We start from the raw sequence: 22,880 nt of genomic DNA on the forward strand, positions 1-22,880 counted from the left end.
TAATTTATTTGTAGTAGTTTATTTAACGAAGCTGAGACTATATAGCGTCAAATGAAAGGATGATTAGCAAACAGTGTTTTGGAAAGGATGTGGAAGGAAACGATCGTTGCCCAATTAAAGGCACTATTCTGGAATTTTCCTGGAGGAATTGTGGAAAACCACGTAAAATCTCAGTCAGGATAGCCGGTTTCCGGGCCGATATATATGAACCCGTTACAAAAGTAGGAACCTTACCCGCTCGACCACAACGTTCGATAAGTCGATTATAAATAAATGTTTTACGAGTACGTGAACTGGATGCAACTGCTAAAGGTGAGGACAAGTAGAAGGCTTTTATTGACACTGTAATGGACCGTTGGGTTTCGTAAACGACGAGGAATATCTTTACCAGCAGATGACTGTTAGCGTTACGTATCGAGAGTGGGCTGTACTCCTGTATTCGGATGGTTGGTTGTCGCTTTACTGATATTTGTATATCTCCTTTTATCGATCGCCCTTTTAGTGACCAGCGGTCGAGATTGAAAGCGGATGAAACTCGGATAATGGAAAGTGTTCCGCGTGATACCGATTAATGAATAATTTGTTAGGAGGCAGGGTTAGATTAGCTATCGTTTTGTAGGCCTACGTACACATAATAGAAAATCTAATCACCAAACCGTGTTGGGAACTCCAGAACCTCAGCCGTTAGCCACTCACTTCTACCGAATGGTTTCAAACGTTAGATATTAGCAGCGCATGAAAAGAGACATCCATCTTCATTTGGTAGGTCTCTGTCCCACTGCAACACCTTCCCTGTAATTTAACAGTACCCATACTTCATCGTGGCTACATCGTCTTTCAGTTGCTGCACCTGAATTCAACGATTTACTAACTTTGAACTACAATGTTCAGCGGATTTCAGACTCGTCGCCGCGGTAAAGTGAACAGTAAACATCTGTTTAGACCTGTGTAATAGGCAAATCTTAAATTGTTTGGTTGATGAGTTTATCATCACTTTTTTAAAATCAATATAAAATTGCACGAAATGTAACCGCATCTTTTCAACTAAGATTTATTCAGTAACTCTTAGCCATATACCTCCTTAGTAATCTTATTATCAAAACGAATGAGCAAATTGCAGTCTATTTAATATATTCCCGACATATTTTAAAGACATTCATGACCTTACGTTTCGAACATTGTTTTTCTTTCTTCACTGTTGATTCACTTGGATGGATGTCTTCTGAGTTGTAGCACCGTGTAGTCTGTTAAAAGTTTACCAACGTTTCAGGGGTCTAAACCTGATATTGATTTACTTGTTTGTCGAAACTGATTTTTGGCAGAACAGCATAAATTTAGGGCCTCTTACATTCTCTGCTCCTCACAGCTCGGCCTTCTTTTAAGTTTATTTATTTAACGACGCTGTCAGTAACTCAGATTGTATAGCATCGAGTGTTAGGATGATTATCTAATAACGAATTGAAAATTACATGAAAGCGGTCGTGGACTTATTTAAGGCACTGTCCCAGAGTTTTCCTGGAAGGTCTTAGGAAATCCTCGGGAAGATTTGTACACCGGAACACAGCAGAATAGGTCAGTGCATCGTTAGACATCATCTGCCAGCACGGCTCTCGCCTGTAAGCATGAGCCACAACTACAGGGTGGGTAGGAAGTAAGTAGGCATTGAGAAATGGTTATAACCTCTATATTTTCAATGCAAAGATAATGAAAATAATTTTTACCAAAGAACGCTTGTCTAGCTGGAGCTGACTAACGATACATTTTATATGGTCGGTTCTGCTGTATTCCAATGTATAAAGTGCCACTCCATCATGAAACTAAGACAGGAGACTTTTTATTCTTCGTTTTTAAAGTGTTGACCGGGGTAAAACGGTTAACATGAACACTCCGCCCCTGCTATAAGTTCATACTTCGTTGAAACTCAGAAAACCAATGTGAACATCTTAACCGCTGTGAGAAATTCTCGAATTAGTTTTTAGAATTTTGCCTAAATTACCTCAGCTAGTCTTTAGTTATAACTCAGATAAATGTGTTATGATATATGTTAGATGGGCTCATATTGAAACGCTGGTGCCTGGTTTAATCATAAGTATAGTATGTTATATGTTATGCTCCACTCAGCATTTTGCTCGCACAAAAACCCGCTGTGTCTAAGGTGATTTCCTGGGCCCGGTATAACGGCAAGGCAAACCCTTGAAATCCCTGTAGGATAGACGGCTTCTAAGGGGCTACAGCGGGTGACGAGAGGTGATTTGCATTCCTGAGAGCCTCCTTACAGTATCTGAGCTTCATTAATTCAAAATTGCCTTCAACTTGTATGATGCACCACATAAACAACGATTCTCCCTCTCTGTATGCGGGATCAGGCGTATTCCATAACCTTTATATGTATTTCTCTCAACACTTTACGTATACAGAGATATGGAGTCTGGAGGAGATGCGCACATTTTACTTCATAAATCTTTTAGACAGTTTGCTGTAGTGCCATCAACAGTTTAATACTTTAAAGCACAGTATTTACTATACGTACCAGCTATTTTAAAATTCAGTAAATCCGCTTTTTGCCAGCAGAGAGTGTTTGTGGGTTTTCTTATGATTATCAGAATAAACATCTATCATTTGTGAGATGTGCGAGTATGAAGATTATTTATTGTCTTCTGCATATTTGCACCTTGTATTGTTGTAGAAGTTTACCGACGTTTCAGGGATGCTGTTGCCTCCATTATCATCGCGTCTTAGGATGGCAATAAACACCTCAGAAACGTCGGTAAACGTCTACCAGATTACACGGCGCATCAAACCAGATTAAAGTCGTCTTATCTGTCACGTTCCTGAAGGGTATTTACCAACTGATCTTTGTAAAGGAAAGGCGTTGTTATGTTTTCTTGGTGTATGAACTAAATTTATATATATATATATAAACTTCGGCTGTCTAAAGCCAGTACTTCTTATGACTGCAACGTCTTCATTTGCATACTACATTTAACAAAAGGACAAGTACACTAAACGTGGGAACTTTGTAACAAAGTAATGCTCTGTATGTCCCTGATGTAAAAGTCTCCTCTCGTGATGTAAAAATAAACTTACCTCTTGGCTTTAAATTAAATACCACGCCATTCAAGCGTATGGGGGGAGTGGGGGTACCTAAACTTGTATCTGCTCACATTCTTAACCTCGGAAATAGATGGAGGTAATGTTAGATTCACTCACCGTCCGGTTTAGCGTCCAGGGAAGAATTTCTTTAACCACTGGGACTGTAACCAGTTTGTGTAATTAGATTTTGCGACAAACATTGGTAAATGTTACTGAGACCGAATATTAATGCTAAAAAATTAGGTGCACTGATAAGATTTTATGAGGCTTAATTTTCTTTAAATGACCCAGTATATGGTGAGGCTAAGAATTATACATTAATAATTATACAATTAATTAGCCATTTATACTTAAATTTTCACTAGTACAGATTTCGACTACGTTGTATTTGCCACGTTTAACTGCAAAATATTACTATCGTAAAATTTATTTTTGTTGAAGTTTAAAAGTATTTTTATACAGGTTTTATAAGTACGTTTGTTATATTTTGTATGCCTAGTTGATAGAACCGAAATTTATGCTCTTATAATTGGTTGTAGGAAATTAAAAAAATATGTGGGTAGCGTGACCACCAGTACTATGAAGTTTACGCCAAACTGTACTAAAAATAGTATATTTCTTTAAAAGTTAAACGGGACGACGACATGATAACTTATAGTCCTTCAAAGTTTACGGCAATGAACCTTGTGTGTTGAACAGTAATACAACTTACCGCAGCATTTTTTAAAATTACACTGAAAATACGACATTTATAAAATTTTCTTTCAAAATAAATTAAATGTGAAAATATGTCTTTACAGCGACTAAAGCCAAATTCCTGCCATATTCACCAAACAAGTATTTATTTATGTATAAAGTGAAGCTTTCGCGGCGACTGAAGTTGATGAAAGACTCTCGGGCAATTTCGTTTCGCAGCAGAGATGGCTCTCGAAACGTTGGCAGAAGAAATTGTTCATTCACCATTCAGCCACCTGAGGCTGCTTGTTGCCCGAAAGTCTTTCATCAAGTGTTTGTTTACCTCTCGCGGACTTGTTACTATACTTTCACACTAGATGTATACCTCTTGCGACACTTACAATTTGTAAACAAACTGCCCATAGCAGATAATTCATTGTGCAGAAATAGTCAACAACATAACACTGTTCAGCATTCGAAGTAAAAATGGTTAGACCATGAAACACAGACTGGTGTATTCCATTCTGTACTGACAACATCAAAATTAGCTGCTAATATCTTATCCTTTGTTTGCATCTCTTATAAATAACATAATAAACTGGCACAGCTAGACTCAACGCAAATAAATAATTCCTGTAAATTACAATAACTTAACGACGGTATGAATGACCTTTCTTGTAGTTTCTTTACTGCTAATAATACTCGCTAATATTACTGTCATTCTACTGCCCTTCAACGATGGATGCAAAGTTGGGAACGTGTGTAATTCAGACATTTTGTCCTGTCACGATCTTGATGCTTGACAGGTCGCACTACAAATTGACACCGAAACAAACATTTTAGGGCAGAAGTGTTCCGAAATGTTCAAAACACGTTTAAGACTTCATGGCGTTACAGCCTGGAAGGAAACAATGGACATGTTTACCGCCATGAAAACTTCGGATATCAAATGTTGTTACAAGCCTGGTTCTGCAGTTTACAATGTTGGTGTCGTAATTGTACTTAACTGGTTGAATGAAACAGAATTCTTAAAAATTTGATACACGCTCATTACTCAAGAAGTTACCCCTCTCATCGAATCTGAACGTTTGCTACTGTGTTCACAGGAGCCAACACTGCCCAAAATCTCGAGCGAGCTGAATCCCGTCCAAATATATCATACTCGGTATCCATTTTGGTATTTGAGATTCACTTTTGTTGCACTGTGTTGTTTGTCATAGGCATATGCCCGGCATCAGTTTAATGTATTATAGCTGATGGAGAATTGAGTTGTTTAATGATGACTTACCAAGTATCTTAGCGGCTAGTAATAAATGTGGGATGTATGGTGATTGCTGTTGAATTTCATATTTCAAAACCGAAACTTTTTTCTTTGAAAATTGTGCCTACATGTTGAAGGAGCTTTCTTGAAATGTTTATAATTTGTCTAAGAAACTGATTGCACTTTTGGAGCCCAAAGGCACATCACAGTGTTCACACAATTTTATTATTGACATTGTTCATATAATTTTAAAATGTCATTACGTAATTTAAATATGTCTGAACGAAGGAGAGTTATGGCAGTACTCAGGCTTACGAAATCACAATTTTTTTTTAATGTTTATCTTATCTTTTCGGATGTAACAGTTGCAATACCTGAACTGGTCTCGATCAAAATCCATTTACCTGCTCTCAATGTTTAAGCTTCCGTGACATGTACGGCATGCCATCTATACCGGGATGTAGCAATATGTACGTATATTATCGATCTTAGTTCTCATTTGTGTTACCTATTCTTCATTTGTCTCTGTCAACCCAGTTCAATGATTTATTATCGTATTTTAACGCTGGTTTAACCTTGCATTGTGCAATTTGATGTAGGTAAGTTATATATAGGTGTACATGAAATTATGATACCTAAACTTTGTAAATGATTTCACATAGCAGCCCAGTTGTTAGAATTCCTTATTTTCGAGAGGTTCCTAGTTCAGACCGCTGCCCGCAGACTGGCTATACGGACCAATATTTTTCGCGGTTTTTTCTCTGCTCCTCCGGGCATATTCTGGGATAGTAGATTATGTATATGTTTCTTAAAATCTATAAATTTTTAAATTCGTGTAATGTACATTTTATATAACTACAACCTTGCATCTTACTGTCTCTTTAAATTTAATGTCTAATGTTATTAGCGTAAATGTATTTTAACTGCAAAAACTAAATAAAAATATCGTATATGCCTTGAATATTTCTTCTGTCTCTCATGGAGAGCAGGAAACTGGTATTGAAAATACAGAGAGAGAAACACGCCAAGTTAAAAATGTAAATGAGAACTCTTTAAAAGGAAAAGTGCAGTTGCTAAGTGGACGTTATTACGTGCTTCGAATTCGAGTCCTTGACTTAGTATGGAATACCTTCTGTCAGTGCACTTAAACATTATAACATGACGTAAATTAACCTATTTTTCATATGTATATATATATATATATATATATATATATATATATATATATATATATATATATATATATATTCTTCTTATGACTGATACTTAAGAGCTGTGCATTTGAAACCATAATGTAAACCTTGTCACAATATCCTCTTGGTTAAGTTATGTAGTTCCATGATTTTAGTAACGCTGTTTTACCGTACGTTAGCTAGTTATTCATCCAGTCATTCATTTAGTGAAGTAGTTACTTATTTAGTCAGACAGTTATTGTCATTTTTACTTTTTTAATCACTTGGATTTGAGGTTCTCTGGGCATTGAAGTTACAAACTGTGGTTGTCTGGGTGTTAAGGCCTGTAATTCTGTAGGTGGTTAGCAGTGTTTATGATAAGTGTTAAAATGTTGATTGTGGTCTTCTGATATACCTGTAGATTCCTTCGAAACACTGGTAACCACACTTTTCCCAGTCCCGAAGAATGGACACTCGAAATACAAACAATTTCTGTTACATCGTAATTGACCCATCTTGTTATTTATTCCAGTGTTTTCAGCTGCAAAAATAAATTTTCCAAGTGTGTACAACGATATTTGAAATTTGCATACAGTTTCGTTCAATAATATAGACGTTACACAAATCTTAAAATGTCAGATGATAAAAATCAACCTTTGGATACCTATTTATGGATAGGTTTGTCATTTACCTGTTGGCTAGAGCATTTATTTCTGTTACGATTTCCATTCTGTCGGCCTTTCTGTGATCCAGCAGTATTTTCGTCAGCATTTCTACCGCCACTGCTACTAATTATCGTGAACAGTTGGAAAAGCAGGACGTTTACACTGATTAGAACATTATCCATTCAGTTTGCTACCCATCACTCCCCTGCAGTGCACTTTTTATTCCCAGTTCTAGGAAATTATTCAAACGTGATCGATACCGAATCAATTTAATGTTACCCAACTACCTGCTCTTACAGGAGCATGGCGCAAAACATGGGTGAGTAGGTTATCACGATGGTAGGTTGGAGATGGATGTAGCTATTTGTGGTCGTAGCACTCTTCAAATAAAGGATTTTGTATTTCATTAATTCCATTCAATGGTACAGTATTCGTTTACGTATAAATTAAGGTTGGTAAAAACGTGCCGTTTGGATGATTGGCCATCCATTCCGTAGACGACATATTTCTGTCGTCTACGGAAGACGGCTATGTTGTTGTAGAATTCCGTATTGATATCTGATACTTTACGTTGATGTCGAATCATTTTATCGGTTTAGAGCATCTATAAATTACCAGGTATCTGATTAAATTCAACCTTAAACTTTGTATGCTTTCTTAAGTGTTTTCAATAAGAAGATTTTTTTTAAAGGATGGAGTTTTGTTTTATCAATTCTCTTAAATTGCTAACAGTTTGATGCCACGAAGAAATTACGAAATAGCCCATGCCGCTAATTTGAATGTATATTAAATATTCGATTTTTCGATATCGGCTGAAATCCCTGTGTCAAATCTGATAATTGATTCAAGAATTTTGGTGAACAAATTTTTCATACATATGGTCTCGAGGCTCATTCGAATTCCCATGTCTGTCAGAGTCGAAGTCGACAGGAAGAAATTAGTTTTGTGAAAAAACACAATCTTGGAGACGACGTAAACCGATTTTTCTTATATCTTGGTCTTTTTCCTTTTTCCTAGTTTATCTTCTCTTCTGACTTCGTGTTCTGTACTTCCTCTTTTCTCCTGTCTTATCTTCTTATTCTCCTCTTCGTTTCACTGTTCCGATCAGCGCTGTTCGTTCAAAGTCTGAACGTGTTAAAGCGGTTTACAGTGATGTCACATTTGTGTAACTCTTCGGTTATGTGGTACCAATTCCAAGGAAATTCTACTTGTAAAAAGTAATTGTCCTTAAAGAACCCTAAAACGACGGAAATTCAAACGCGTTGTTAACAGTAGGTCTATATCTCTCCTTAACAAATAAAGGGACTTTGAAGGGATATTGTTTTATTACGTCATTGTTTAGATCTTCAGGCTTTGGCAGACGGCAGCAAACTGGTTTTGCCCTCAAGACTTGAAGGTAGACGCAGAGAGGTCGTCGTGGGGTATGCCTAGTTTTCGTGCGTGCGTTCGACTGGCTGGTTGCTCGCTAGGGGTGGGAAATCAATAGCATAAATTGGAGTGACACCGTGGCAGAGAGGTGGAGGAAGTGATGGGGTAATCATAGTAGAAGAAAAGTGGTTTTGACGTCATAGGACTCACGTGGTCGATGTGAATTTTGGAGATGATCATGTTGCTGCTTATAACTTTCAGCCTCAAGGTAAAAGGATTGAAATATCAAAAATAGTCCCCAAGTTTCATCGTATAGTATCTTTGAAGCAATATAGAATGTTTTTATAGTATTTTTAAATTTTAAAATATAGAAAAGTCATTTCTGAATAATTCTTGCCATTAGATGAATCCGTCCACACTGATTGAGTGGTATTTGTAATCGAGAGGACCTATGTTCGATTCTCTGCTTCTAAATCCAATTATCTTAATGGAATTTTTGCGGTTTTCCAGGTATTACTAACATTAAATATGTCACAACTGCTTCCTTCGAACTCATCATTCACAGTTACTCTGTCATTGGGCTCAGAGGCTGTTCACATTTTAAAATATAAAACAAACTTCATATGTAAATAGTTATTAATTTTTTTTATTTTTGTACTACCCAGTAGAATATCCGTGGTTTAAGGTCGCATATTATCCCTAAAGCTTATTACTGAGTAGCTTCTGTGAAATACATTTGAAAATATTGAAGTACTATGTCTAATATCATTCACGAGATTTGTCCCGTTTCGAGAATGGCTGTCTTTTGTACTTCCAGGCTTACGTAGCCTGTTTTGCATGTCTTTTTTTTCTTTCAAAAATAATATTTTTTGTAGTAGATATTTGACTTTGTTACTTATACCATGATAACAACGGTTAAATTCTCTTCTTGAACCTTTGCTGTCAAATTTTAAAAGCTTAATAAATGTCTTTTCCTAACAGCTTAAAGTTAGATGCGCGCAATACACCTCTCCCCTAGTAATAATTTTCGGCAACAGTAAAACTTTGCTTACATAGGGCGTAATTATTAAATTCTGACCCTGCATACCAATTCCAAATTACGCATTTCCATTTTCATTCAGGTAAGCTAAAAATATTTTTATCCCCACTGCTTTCCGATTTTGCTATAATATAGGCAAATATATTTTTAATTTTAGTGGAGAAACCTAATGGAAAATGGACACTTGGAAGACCAAGAAGTAGGTGGGAAATAATGTTTTAAGTTTATCGTATAAAGACGTCGTGAGGGTAGAAGGTGGGTGGAATTTTCGAAATGCGATTTCCAGTAGAGGTCATTTATGTCAACGCTGCGTACACTTGACATTTATTGTCACATAGTTATTTTATTCGTTTCATGGATAAATAGTTACTTAAGTAATTACAAAAACTTAAATTCCTCTTGTATCGATCAGAACACTGTTCTAGCTGAAGCAAATGTTGCTACTTTTAATGATTCTCTCTCATCCGGCAGGATGGCGCGGATGCTGCAAAGACAACAGCAGTTTTTTTGTTTCGGCAAAGTTAGTGCAGCAAAAAAAAAGAAGAAGAAGAAGAAGAAGAGAGAGAGAGAAAAGGGGGCATATGAATCGTGGGAAAGTATCAGCTGCTGCTACACACGAGTTTTGACGGCGAGTGGATCGAATTTAGACCAAGTTGTAATCCATAATTTTATCAGCAGTTATTAATAAATTCTTCAGATTCTTTATCAGCTGTTTTCTTAGTGCATGCTCATGGTTGCCAGTCTATTAGTGTCTTTCAGATTTTGAATAATAAAACGCTGGTAATTATCTAGTATATTGCTTAAATAATTTCGCTATGAAAATCCAAAAATATTCTTAAGTTAGTACAATAAAATTGATCTTACAAACATGAGGATAAATATTTCTGTCGTATACGAACATAAAATTGTAAATGCAGAGGTGATGGCGTTATTAAAAGGGTGCATTTCGTTTACTTAGGACGTTTCTCTGCTGTCAACGTAATGTGTATGGGGAAAAGTGGCTGTACCTTGTAAATCGAATGGATATCGAGTGGATGGCTAGAGAAATTGGAGGAGCTTCGACAGCGTTTTCGATGGCGTACGCAAGTATTGTTATGGGGCGATAGTACTGATTTTCTCGAATTTAATTGACTTCATTAAAAAATTGTTTTCATGCCATTGCATTGTATGGCTGCTGAGTTTCATTGAAATCCGCCGCGTTGTTAGAGCAGACAGATCGGATGGAGAGACATGCCGATATGGCAGATGCTTCCGACCAATTTTCTTCTGTTCATGATCAGTCGACACAAACACAACGTTGAAATGCATTTATCGGCCTTCTTTTTCCTTCTTCAGAATTTTTGAAATGCATTTATCGACCTTCGTTGCGCTTCTGTAGAAATTTTGAATTCCTAATTATTTACGCGCGAACCCGTTGTCTGTACTGCATTATGCCTACGAAAGCAGCTCCTTCCATATCATGGAATCACTAGTTCCTACGCACGTTAGTTCAGTCGATTAACTAAGCGCTTCCATATGCCACCACATTAAAACAGCGTTCGGTACCTGTGGGCTCATTAAATCATGTATTATTGTGAAGCTGTGTGCACCCGCCATGCATAAACTGCATTAATTTTATCCTTTACACTTCGTTATGCTTTTCAATTATAGGCTACATATTTTCATAAAATATGTTACAAGTTAATTTATTTTCACTTTAGAATCCCTGAAATTTTACTATACTGTAAAAAAATCAGTTCATCTGCTATAGAGTTTTAATAACTTTTATTTTATGTCTGCATACATACCAGGAAATACAAATAATATAAGCAATTATTCGTTTTGTTTCAATTATTCAGTATTTTTTTAAATTGGGCTATATTTTATTGTATGTGACAGTTTCATTCGGTTTATAGATGGCTGAGTGCTTAGGATTTGAGGTTTTTACGGCGGTGAGTCTGAAGATGGCTGTCTTCTGGCTTATTGCGCCGTGTAGTCTGGTAGAACTTTACCGACGTTTCAGAGGTCCTTGCTGCCTCCATCATCAGGGCGATATCTGTAAACATCTACCGGACTACACGGCGCAACAACCCAGAACACAGCCATCTTTGTATGAGTGTTATTTTAGGGAATAGCATTCAGGATTTCTGTTGGATTATACTGCTCCGTTTTTAATAGAAAGATAAATGTAAAATCTTTATAGGCTTTATTGAAGCAAATGTTCCTCAAGATGATCCAACAGAGTTACTAATGTGAAAATAATTCTTTCATGGATGGTATATATTAATAACAGTTTGGGAATAGGGAATTGTTGTCAAGTGACAAAACCTTCAGAAAAATGTATTTTCTGGAAACATGTTGTGTGACGTTTAAATATGAAAGATGTCGAGGGAAGTAACAGTTAAACAAATAGGAGTACTGGCCAGTGAAATGAATCAGGACGGAACAAGAGCTCACTACTGTTGATGCGCGTAGCGAACAAATAATTTAGATATGTAGAATGACCCAGCACACTACTAGCTACATGTATTGTGGTAGAAAGTAACCTATTAACATTTTCTGTGAAACGTAATGTATCAAGAATGCTAAAAAGACAAAGACGAGGTGATGACTTAAGCTTCAGAGGCAAAAATTTTGACTGGATTCCATTTACTCGAAATAGTACGACGCTCTTTCCTAATTGCTGACCGCTATAAATCAACACATGCAGCAGATATTTCACACCCAATGCTGTGACCACGGCGATGTTGATCTGATTTGAAAAAGATTATTAGTAAGATTAAAAGATTTGTCTGTTTTCTTTTGGTGGAAGATTTAGTTTAATATTTGTAGGACAGATTCTTATATTATTTTACAACCCTTGTCAAAACAATTAAATACAGAGTGTCCCAAAAAAGTTGTATACAAATTTATACGGAATATTAATCTTGTGTGTATACATTTTTGGGACACCTTATGTATAAGGTAATCATACAGCAGTTTTGATTTGTGGTTTTATATATTTAAATATAAATTATTAACATATTAATATTTGTTTTACGTCATTTAAATAGGGAAAGGTATAATTGTGAGGCTAATGAGTGAACTTTATATACAGATTGTCCCAAAAGTATTCATACACGTTTGCAACTTTGGTGGCCGCTTGTCAGTCAATTGTTCACCGTTGCCATATGTGCTACACTAGATTCGCTAATTCACAAAGTACCAATGCTGATATATGTAATGGTTTAGTTTATTAAATTATCTTCATTTTATTCATTGAAGATGTGTATAGGTCTTTCTGGGACACACTGTATATGAGTAGACAGTGATAATGGCCTGTGTAGCCGAAACATATTTGCGCAAAAATCGGTAGGCCCAACAATGATAAATGTAGATGGCACTGTTCGTATAGTAGGCTGCAGATGATTGATGCTGAGTTTATTGAATATAAATTTTAAATTTTATTATGGAAATGTTATGGCATCACTTAACTAGAATGGCTGAGGAAAACCAAACAGAATCTCTGATCAGTTGGCATCCGTGCCGAAAATCAGAATATGGCCTTCTGGTTATGAATCACTGCTTGTTGCTAACCGTGCCATCATCGTTCTTATTTCCTTTCTTCTCACTGTATTCTTTATGAACTCCATTTCCTTTTGATTTTTTATAATCCTCCTTATTTTTCTCTTCTGTCTTTCCTTTCTTATGCTTATTACCTGTCTTCTTCTTCTTCATTGTCCTGCCCCGCACGGTTAATGTTCATGGTCTAAAAGATTTGTTCGTTCAATCTGCATGCTTTGTTCAAAAAATGCACAGGAATGCGTAAAATTCCATGGAGTAACCGTTATAACAAACCCGTTCTTCTTTCTTACAGGTTTCGTTACGCCTGATGACAGTCGGAAGTACCATGCAGCTCACCGTCAGACGAAAAGTAAGTACTCGAAACGGAAATAGTGATACTAACTCATAACATGTAATGCAACTTACTAATCGTTTTGGCAACCTTGTAGGCTTACGATTTATGACTACTGGATAGAAAATATTTCATAACATGAACCGTCATAATGTCGTATTGAACGTTTCTCTTAGTGACAGGTTTTGGGAAATTGGCTGGAGGCCGATGCGTAACGATCACAATCTAGAATTTAAAAAGGAATGAATTATTGTATAAGGAAATTTAAAACATTTGTTCGGTTCACTGAACTATAAATTATTTACACTGTCATTTTATACATGAACATAAGGTAATCCACTCTACAGGATTACGTGGGAAAAAAATGGTAAATTTGACATCAGTAAAGGAAAGCTGTTCCACTATACGCCATGTAGGCGCTTGGGAGGAGAAATGGTATAGCTCCTACTCATTCTTGATCTCGCCACTAGATGGGGGATTAGTGGTCAGCATCACGCCCCGGCCGCGCTTTATCCCAGGGAAAAGACTGGTACCCATTGGATAGGATATAGGGTGGGCCCCAGAACCGATCTGGACGCAGAGGTCAGAGGAAACATCCTATGCCCCGTCGGAGATCGAACCTCATTCGCCCAGTCACTTTACTGACTGAGCTGCACTTACACATAAAGTTGACATCACAGAAGTGAAAATCCATGAGGCCTTTAAGTAAACTCATAACGTTATATGTTTTTTTCTCTTTTTTATATTCTCGTTCTAGTCTGTAATGAACAAAGGTCATACAAGAAAACTGTCCTGCAGAAGTTAGTTTCATACGATTTACATGGTCTTATATTCTGAGTACAGACAGACTGTCACATAAGTCACTATTGGAGTTGTGACTCAGCAGTTTACTTAGTATGTCCAGCAATCACGCCAGCGCAATGCGCAGTTTTGCCAGTCCAAGAGAACGTCATGATTATTAAAATATGGTCGTAGTGCATGCGATTTAAATTCTCTCGTGGATAAATCTATTAATTGCGTAATTTCATAGCATATACCTTTGGCTTACTGGTAGCCTCACAGGTAAAAGTCCCTTGCGTTAATGTTTATTTGCGCCATCATAACTGCGACAAAGAATCATATTACCTATGATACCAGACTAACGGGGTGGTATGTAGAACGAAATGAAATTCGTTACGTTTGATATCATTTTTGGGATGGAAACACGTTATTAGCTCCCCGAAACCTAATTTAATACATTTACACATGCGTAAACCTAATTGCATCAAAACATTTTCTATTAATTTAACATGGCACCTGTTTTTTCCCACATGGGAATGCATTTCATGTGTCCACGGAATCTAATACTCCAAGTGGATTTTCGAATGTTTTTATCGCTGAATCGATCTTCTATCTGTTTAGCAAGGATCACTGGAAAGCAATTATTCCAGAGGCTTCAAATCCCTTATTTGTAGCGGGAAATTTATTATTTATTGTCATTTCTAGCTGTTGACTCGATGCAGTCTACTCTAAGGTACCTGCATAAGGCCTTCCATGAACACGATACAATGCACGCATAGCTGTCAACGTATATGGTTTGTTTTGACTGATGGTATCGATGTTGTAAATGGAAGAAATAATAGGTCACAATGTTATAAACAAACAGTCACACCACTACAGAAGCAATGTGATATAAATAATAGAACTGGATGGCTATGCTCAGTTGTCTGCCTACCAATTGAAAGGAACGCATTCAACTGGTGAAAATGGATTTAAGATTTATGTATCAGTTTATTCTTAAGCCTCACAAATCGAAAGTGATTATGATACACTTTTATTTTATTATTCCTAAGAGACGCAAACAGGATTAAGATGTTTGTCGACATTAGAAATAACTTTGATTACGCTTGATGAACTTAGGCTACATAAAAAATTCTTAACCGGCGGGCCGCATGCATCTCGTCATGTTCTGTGTCGTCCGTGTAAACTGTTGTAATATTGTTCAACGATGTGTGATAAAAAATATTTGTCTGATATCGGAATACAATTCCTCTTAATGTTGTCACTGCTCGGTGTTAAGTGTCGCTAGAACTTTTTTTTTACTGAATTTGATGCACATGAATCGCAGGAATAGAAATTAAAACCTGATATTAAAATATTACTGAAAAAAGCAGTGTCAGTATCTTACCTGGTTTTAGTAATAAAGATTATTAAGTATTATATGAAACGTTTAGCAGTAGTAGGCATGATATTTAGCACTTTTAATTAATTGTCTCGGCGTTGAAATAAATTATCCTCATTTTTAATCTTGCGACCTACGAGTCGATAAGAAAGTGTGGTCGCACGTCTGGAAGAGACTGAGAATAACTGGGATAGGCTGAGGTTGTGCGAGACGAATTGCTGAGGAGAACATTTGAATACATGAGGGAGAAAGCATCATAAATTTCTAGGTATAATCAGAGGAATTAGAATCAGAATTTGTACTCTTCAACAAATATGACGCTTATATTAGCTTGGTTATAAGGAGAAAGAATGAATCGGACATGACATTAAATGAGAGGTGCTTTTGTAATTACACTTGGAAACCCCCAAGCGAAGACTTGAAAGCTAGAGGCGTAGATTAAATGATAATATTAAGATGGGTCTTACATGAATACTTATTCCATCTGGCTGAAGAATAAAGTAATCAATACCAGGAAAGTTCTTAATCAGCTGTACGACTAGTAGCTTCTCAAGTACGTGTCTGTTCCATAAACATTGTCATTACAATTAATACCTGTCATTGGGTAGAGCTGTTAGAAGTAAATTACATGAGGTTAACATCATTTTAGGCGGAGATCCAATTTATTTGTAAAACAGAAGCAAGAGTGAATACGTTCGTGCCATAGATTAGGCGGTTAGCCGCATCTTCTCACCGCGGGGTCCCGGTTTCGTTCCCAGGGCGTTCCATGTGAGATTTAGGATGGACAAAGTGACACTGGAAGAGGTTTCTTTCCGAGTTCTTCGGTTATCCTTTGTCATTGTAATTCCACTGATGCTTCGTATTTACTCATATACCATCTAGCCCGTTACCAGACTCAGTTCTAGAGAGACACACTCTCACTTCATCGTGAAATTAACAAGGTCTGTGTTGATTGTGGTATTTCGAGTCGTGTTACTGTTCATCCTTGTTACCAACCTGGTTACTGGCGTTCCACTGAAACGCATTGGTAACTACGGACAAAATATACGACGTCGTAATTTAGACCATAATCGACCGCTGTTAGAACATCAAAACGCAGGGATGTTGTGCCTTTACAAGATTTTAGAACGAAATAAAGTGCCCGCCCCTCTTTCATTACAAGCTCCATATTCGTTTATTTTGACGTAGACATTCACATTACCGAGGTTTACATTGTCGTGTAGTAGTGTATAATTTAAGCACTGTTAACTAGTAATTTGTGCATCTACTGATCAGATCTTCAACAACATTCGTTATATACTACGGTCACCCAATTGTAATCTTCAAGGGCACAGACTCAGAATAGGCTTTTGGTTCCATAAAAGACGCAGAATTCTTGACTAACTGAGCAAACCGTTAGCTTCTTAAGAACTGTGTTGCATGGAATTATTTGACACAGTAAGCTTATCGTTAATATCCCATAAGCTGGCTGTGTCCTCTGATACGTACACATTAAGTTGTACTTACGTCCCTCCGTCTGTCGCCAGGATCAATATCTGCCCACTGCATCTGAAGACACGTGCTTGGTTTTTAGAGTAGACGCACGTCAAAAGAGAATGTATGAGCGATTGTTTACAGTTTTGCTGAATACATTGTTTTCCGTAAAGGTTTCTTTAATTAGTAGATAAAGCGGCTAACCATCATGGATTGTTTTTAACTTTGTTGGAGTCGCGTAGGCGGACCAGAGAACTAGAAGTGCAGTATTGTGTTATAAGTTGTCATCACGCCAGCTACGGTCCTACTCTTTCGTAAGCCTTAAATTCCTGTATTTTAAGTAGGGTTCGGATGTTCATGACATGTCATATTTTTATTGAGGCTTCTACGTATTTTGATTCTAAAATGAAATTAAACACTAACTGTTTTATTCTAATCACAATTATGCTGTTTTTATTTTACATATAAATGCATATTTAGGCCATTTTAATGTTTTTGGTCATATTTGTAGTTGAATGCATATTTTGGTTATATTTTGAGGATAAAATTCATATTTTGGTTATATTTTGGGTATAAAATTGTTAACTTGAAACTACATATCTGAGGAATTTACAGTGAATCCTTCAGTTAGTTAAGATGCCAAAAGTGAAGTGTTCTGAAAGTGCGAAGTTAAGAGGTTTCGTTAAAGATTTCGGCAAGGAATATTTTAGTTCTGATGGAACAATTCTGTTCTGTAAACTTTGTAAAGTTAAAGTTACAGCTGGTAAGGGATTTATTGTTCAACAACATTGTGAGCCGACAAACCAGTCATCAAAGCGAGTAACGACTTCTGTTCGATAACACTGCAACACCTTCACCATCAAACAAGACATCGGAATTTTCAAAGGACCTGTGTGAATTGATGGCGTCTGCCAACTGAACAAAGTGAACAATGAGCAGTTCAAATTTTTCTGGGAGAAATACATGGCTCGGTTAATTCCAGACGAATCAACACTACAAAAAAAAATGTGTACCTGCCTGTTATGTCGTTATTGGCACGCTCTTTGCTGACCGCCCTTGTGACTTACTCCTCCTTGATACAGTAAACCGCTCCCCTATCGCTGTAATTTTCGATAACGCCATGAAACGTTTGTGATGTCTCAAGTTACAATACCATATTGTGCGACAATCTTAGAAGAGTTTCATTTGAGACCTTGAAAATGCACATCGTTATATAATGTAATTCTGCCAAGAAAGGAGAGTGAAGAAAAGTACCTAATATTTTGAATTTTGTTTATTTATTTATTTGTAATTAATGAATCTGAAATGCATGAAAGGCTCTTTCTTGAAATTTATCTTATTTTTATAGGAGCACGTATTCTCAACATCTGATGCTGATCCAAAGCGAGGCATTTACAACTTAAAGCGGCTGAGGTTTTTGATTAAAATTACTAGGAAATCAAGTAATGTAATAGTTGTATATGCATATGTAAATAAATAGCATGATTGAAATTCAAAACGCTTTTTTTAAATTTTAGCGATTATTTTTTCATAACAAATTAGGTCATATTTTGCCTTTTGGGGCATATTTCTCGGTTTTTTTAGGTCATGAACATCCGAACCCTAATTATAACATTTGACTACTAAGTATTCACACGATCATGTCCAAAATCTATAACGAATTAAGATAATGATTTATATCACGCTGGGAGCGCAAACACACTCTTAGTACAACGATGGCTTACTGATCTATAATAAATATATTCTTCTGTCTCACCTATTACAGACCTGTGTCCAGAAAAATGTAAGCGAAATTCCTCAGTTAGCATACTGCGTCGACTAACTATAGTATCGTCACCAAACTGCATGTTTCAAGGTCACGTTTGAACAAGAGAACAGCGTTATTAGCTTTGCTGTACTGCGAGTTGAGAGCTGTGTTTACTCGCCTCTGATCCGCCATTGGTGTTGCAACGCCGTATGATTTTACCTCGTCTTTGAAATATGCAATTTGATGACGGCTACTGTAACAGCATCCTCGGAAACTGTCATTCCCTCACCTTGTCAACAAATGTCTCGCCTTTAATGGGACCCAAAGTTTAAGCCTGTGGCCCTATGTGAAATTTTGAACATGATATTTTTTTAAGCAAGGAGTTGTTGGCCCCCCAGCTAATCCCAGCCCTTGTCAGCTGTCATGTCTGCTTATTGAGCATATTCGCAGAAATTATATGAATCTAGTCCCCTTCTCCATAGATGAAAATATACTATTAAAAAGATTTTTAGAGGGGTAGAATGTGGAGGTTTAATAGGCTCTAGTTCCAGTCGTCGTGTGAATTACTGTTAACACGGAGATGTGTCTTTGAGTGCGTCAAAATATGATATTTCTTTCTTCATATTCTTTCTGGTCTTGAAAGTGGCAGTTTTTCGAGGTCTTACCAAACAATTTTTTAAAATATTTACTGTTTCCCATATCCTACTTGCATGTTTTGTCACTGTGGCCTGCTTCAGTTAGTACTGTAACAAAACTCTTCGAAATGTGTCCCGTTTTGAATTACGAATGTCAGATTTATCGAATTAAGTCTTTGTTAACTGTAGTTTTACGTATAGAAATGATGCGAAATTCACCAACCTTACTTCTTTTTTTGGGTTCTTATTTTTCCCCCCTCTCAATTCGTATTTCGCTTCTCCATTTTATGTGTAATCAAACTTTCGCACAGTGTAATGCATAAACAGCCTGAAAAATAAGCATAATAATAAAAATTCGATAATGCGAACACGTCCAACCATATTAATGTATGTTGTGGGATATGACAAAAACAAAATAAAAATTCATAAATTGTAAAAACCCGATAATGAACTCCGGAAATAGTGAAGCAACAAAAATTAAACCACAGCAATATTTATTTTAAAACTTTTTACAGATGAATAATTTTCAGTGTATTTTATTACGGCTGTCAAGAGTGATTTTCCGGTGTCATATAATATTGTGTTCATATGACCAAAGCTGGACTGTTTTTAAAATTCGAATAAATTAATATGCTTTTATTTATTTTTTTATTATTAATGTGAACAATGTTTTACGGGGTATTTTATCGTTTTATTTCATATTACCAAAGTCATAGTAAGCACAGTGAAGATTAAATGATGGAAAATTCATTAACTGAGGTTAGAGTGAGATATATTGGCCTGGTAATTTTGAATATTCATGGAAACTTTTAACAAAGAAGAACATTTATGTAAAATTGTTGTGGTGACTATATGTTACTTGCAGTTACGTAATTCTGCTTCTTATCTTCTCATTTTTCTCTCAATTCTCCTTGGTTTTATTTTTATACCACCTTCAGTATTCTCAATTGTGGAAACTATTTTTGTATTCGTGAATGTGTGCCCACACACACATAACAATTGTCCAGTGAGTAATTGTTATAGGAGCATCGTGACGTTCATCCAATAGAAGCCCAAGGTCTCCGAATTGTCCCAGCTAATGACTGAATCAATGAACCAGTTTAGCAGATAATTGGAAAGATAGGTAAAGATGTACAGAATGCGAAACTAGCTTTAAGTGCCGTAAATGCAAATTGGATGTTGATTAAAAAACTTCAATATCCGTTCTTGAACAAACTGTACGTCGTTACAACGTACTGGTTTACGTCATGTGTTGAGTTTATGTTGAAACGGGTACCTCGTCACGAAGTTGGCATTTTGTCTTACGATAGGTTTAAATTCTTTATGTATTTCATAATAAGACATTAAAATCAAATATTTTGTACAAAATATCAGTCATCGTATCACGACCGATAATCACTTGAACACTTTTCTAAACTATTTTCCTTTCTTCATGAAAATTGCTGTGTTTTTATGTTTATCATTTCCCCTTTCAACTCCTGAAATACCGGACCAATTTCGATATGACGTTTGAGTCATTAGAGGACAACACAATCGTGTAATATTTACCTACCTGATGTTAGTAATAACAACTTGGTTATTACGAAATTGTTTTATGAAAGCGATAGTAGCGCTACGTGATATTCAAGATATCGAAATGATGTATCATGGGTAATTGATCAAGAAAAACATGCGAGTATTTAAGAAAACTGTTCATCTATCGACACTTAGATTACCGCTTTATGACTTTAAATAATGGACTAATGAACCACTACAACTGGGTAATGAAGTTGGAAATATTTACAAACGTAACGGCGTTTTCGCAAACTAAAATAATGATATACAATGAAATAAGTTAATCGGAATCTATTAATAGCAACTGCGCATAATATGCAACACTAAATTGTGTATTTATTAAGTTACAATTGTTGATAGCCTCGCTGTATGGAAAGTAAGCATCGCCCAGAACATATTAACATTTAATAAAATTCAGTTCGGTGATTGGAGCCGATGCCTGGGGCACATTGTTTTCCCATTGCGGTACGTGCCTCTTAAATTTACCGTCACGAACCGCCAGCCAGTGCACTAGACCGGGTCGTGCCTCTAATTATAGGCTGTGTTTCATTGGATGAGGCTTCAGTACGGCATTTCAATCGATTGCTGCATGTATATCCTTTAGCTAGTACAGTTACACGATCATCACGCACAATTGAGGTCATCACAAAATTTTACATTTTCCGATATTATGAAAATAAGATTTGACTTGTAATTTTTTAAGAAAACTGATGAGGTTAGTGTTAGTTACCCAGTTCGAGTCACTACCAGGTTGTGAGCTATCATATTTGAAGGTTTTTCTGTGTTATTTATTATTCTTGTCACGTGAAATCTTGTATAATACCATTATATAAGCTACTACTGCCACTTCCTTTCAAATCCTTACCTACTGATCATTAGTCGGAATTTTTCGTGTCATTCGACTGTGTTATGGTAACTTTGCCAAATAATTCAAAACGCCATAAACGTGTGAGTTACTTGCGAGGTTTCAAAAGAATAGCTTCTTCATTAGGCCGACTTGTATGAAACTTGGTACAAATATCATGACAAAGTATTCTCGGGCTAGCAGCCGCATAACTTGGTTAAATTCTGCCGACGTTTAGAGGTCAATCTCTGTTCTCTAGCCTTGAAAATGATGACTGCGATGGTCCTCGAAACGTCGGCAGAATTTAACCAAGTTACACGTTTGCTGGCTCGAGAAGATTTTATTGACATCCTCCGTGAAAGCTTCACATCAAATATCGTGACACTGGAGTTCTGCAGTCTTGGCACTTTTAATTCTCTGTCCTCAGCAAAATCAATAAGACGTCTGAAAGCTTCCGACGTTAAATCAATAGGACTACTAAAAGTAGTGTCAAAATATTTTGTATACATAAATCTAAAACGTTTATTGAGGTAACATTTAAAGAAAAGAAATTAATTTCGTTGCGGTTATGATATCTGTCGCTGGCCGACTTCACACTAGAAATTAAATGGTTACTTTTTAAACACATCGTTAAATAATCTGAAAATAATTTTGTTTCGTCTTCAACTGTTAAGAAATAAACTGTATGGCCGGTTTGGTTTTTCATTTTATTTCTGGTTGATAGCGCCGAATCATAGTATGTCAAATGAATCGATCGTGTCTTAATTGCGGTACTATTACGGCATTTGTCTAGGAAACTGATGAAAACCACGAAAAATCAGTCAGGGTAGCCAATCACTGGGCTCATATTTGAAACCGGGATCCCCCAAATAAGTATCAGTAGTGCCAACCGCTCCGATGCGACGATTACAAAACCTAGCAGTATGCTGTATTTCCTGTAGACGATTGGAAATAATTTGTTCCGGAAAACAAATTGAGTTGTTTTCATGAAAACGATTTGTCATTCGTTGTTCTACAATAATCCACGAAGACACATGGATATTATTTGTTCTAGAATTTTCCGCGAAGGCTACTTTCAATTCATTGTTCTGTAATATTCCTTGAAGACTGGTGGAAGTTGTTTGTTGTAGAACATTTATTGGAGCCGAATGGAAATGTTTGTTCCGGAACACTGTATCTTTGTTGTGACTCTAAACGCTATTTTATCTGCCTCGTGTGTATCGGCCTTTATACATATTTCCCATAATCTATAGAACCCTTAATAAATAAACCAAGCCATATACCCAGTATAACCCAAAAATTCGTTAAATGAACCAACA

The 22,880-nt window shown here is 36.4% G+C and overlaps 1 protein-coding gene across 3 annotated transcripts in view; it reads left to right on the forward strand.

The window, feature by feature from the left end:
* Window positions 1-22,880, forward strand: part of Toll-7 (Toll-like receptor 7) — a 112,396-nt gene that overhangs the window by 33,611 nt on the left and 55,905 nt on the right. For 2 of the 3 annotated variants that reach the window (XM_087346512.1, XM_087346511.1), the window contains one exon: window positions 13,109-13,165. The gene's annotated coding sequence lies outside the window, so the exon portion shown is untranslated. Of the gene's footprint in view, window positions 1-9,744; window positions 9,946-13,108; window positions 13,166-22,880 lie in introns of those variants that run through there. The other variant, XM_022061238.2, reaches the window with a different exon arrangement.

This window comes from Zootermopsis nevadensis, unplaced genomic scaffold, assembly GCF_977971745.1.
Source record: "Zootermopsis nevadensis isolate Lab colony 2312 unplaced genomic scaffold, Znev_1.0 Znev_ptg000010l, whole genome shotgun sequence".
Lineage (NCBI taxonomy): Eukaryota > Metazoa > Arthropoda > Insecta > Blattodea > Termopsidae > Zootermopsis > Zootermopsis nevadensis.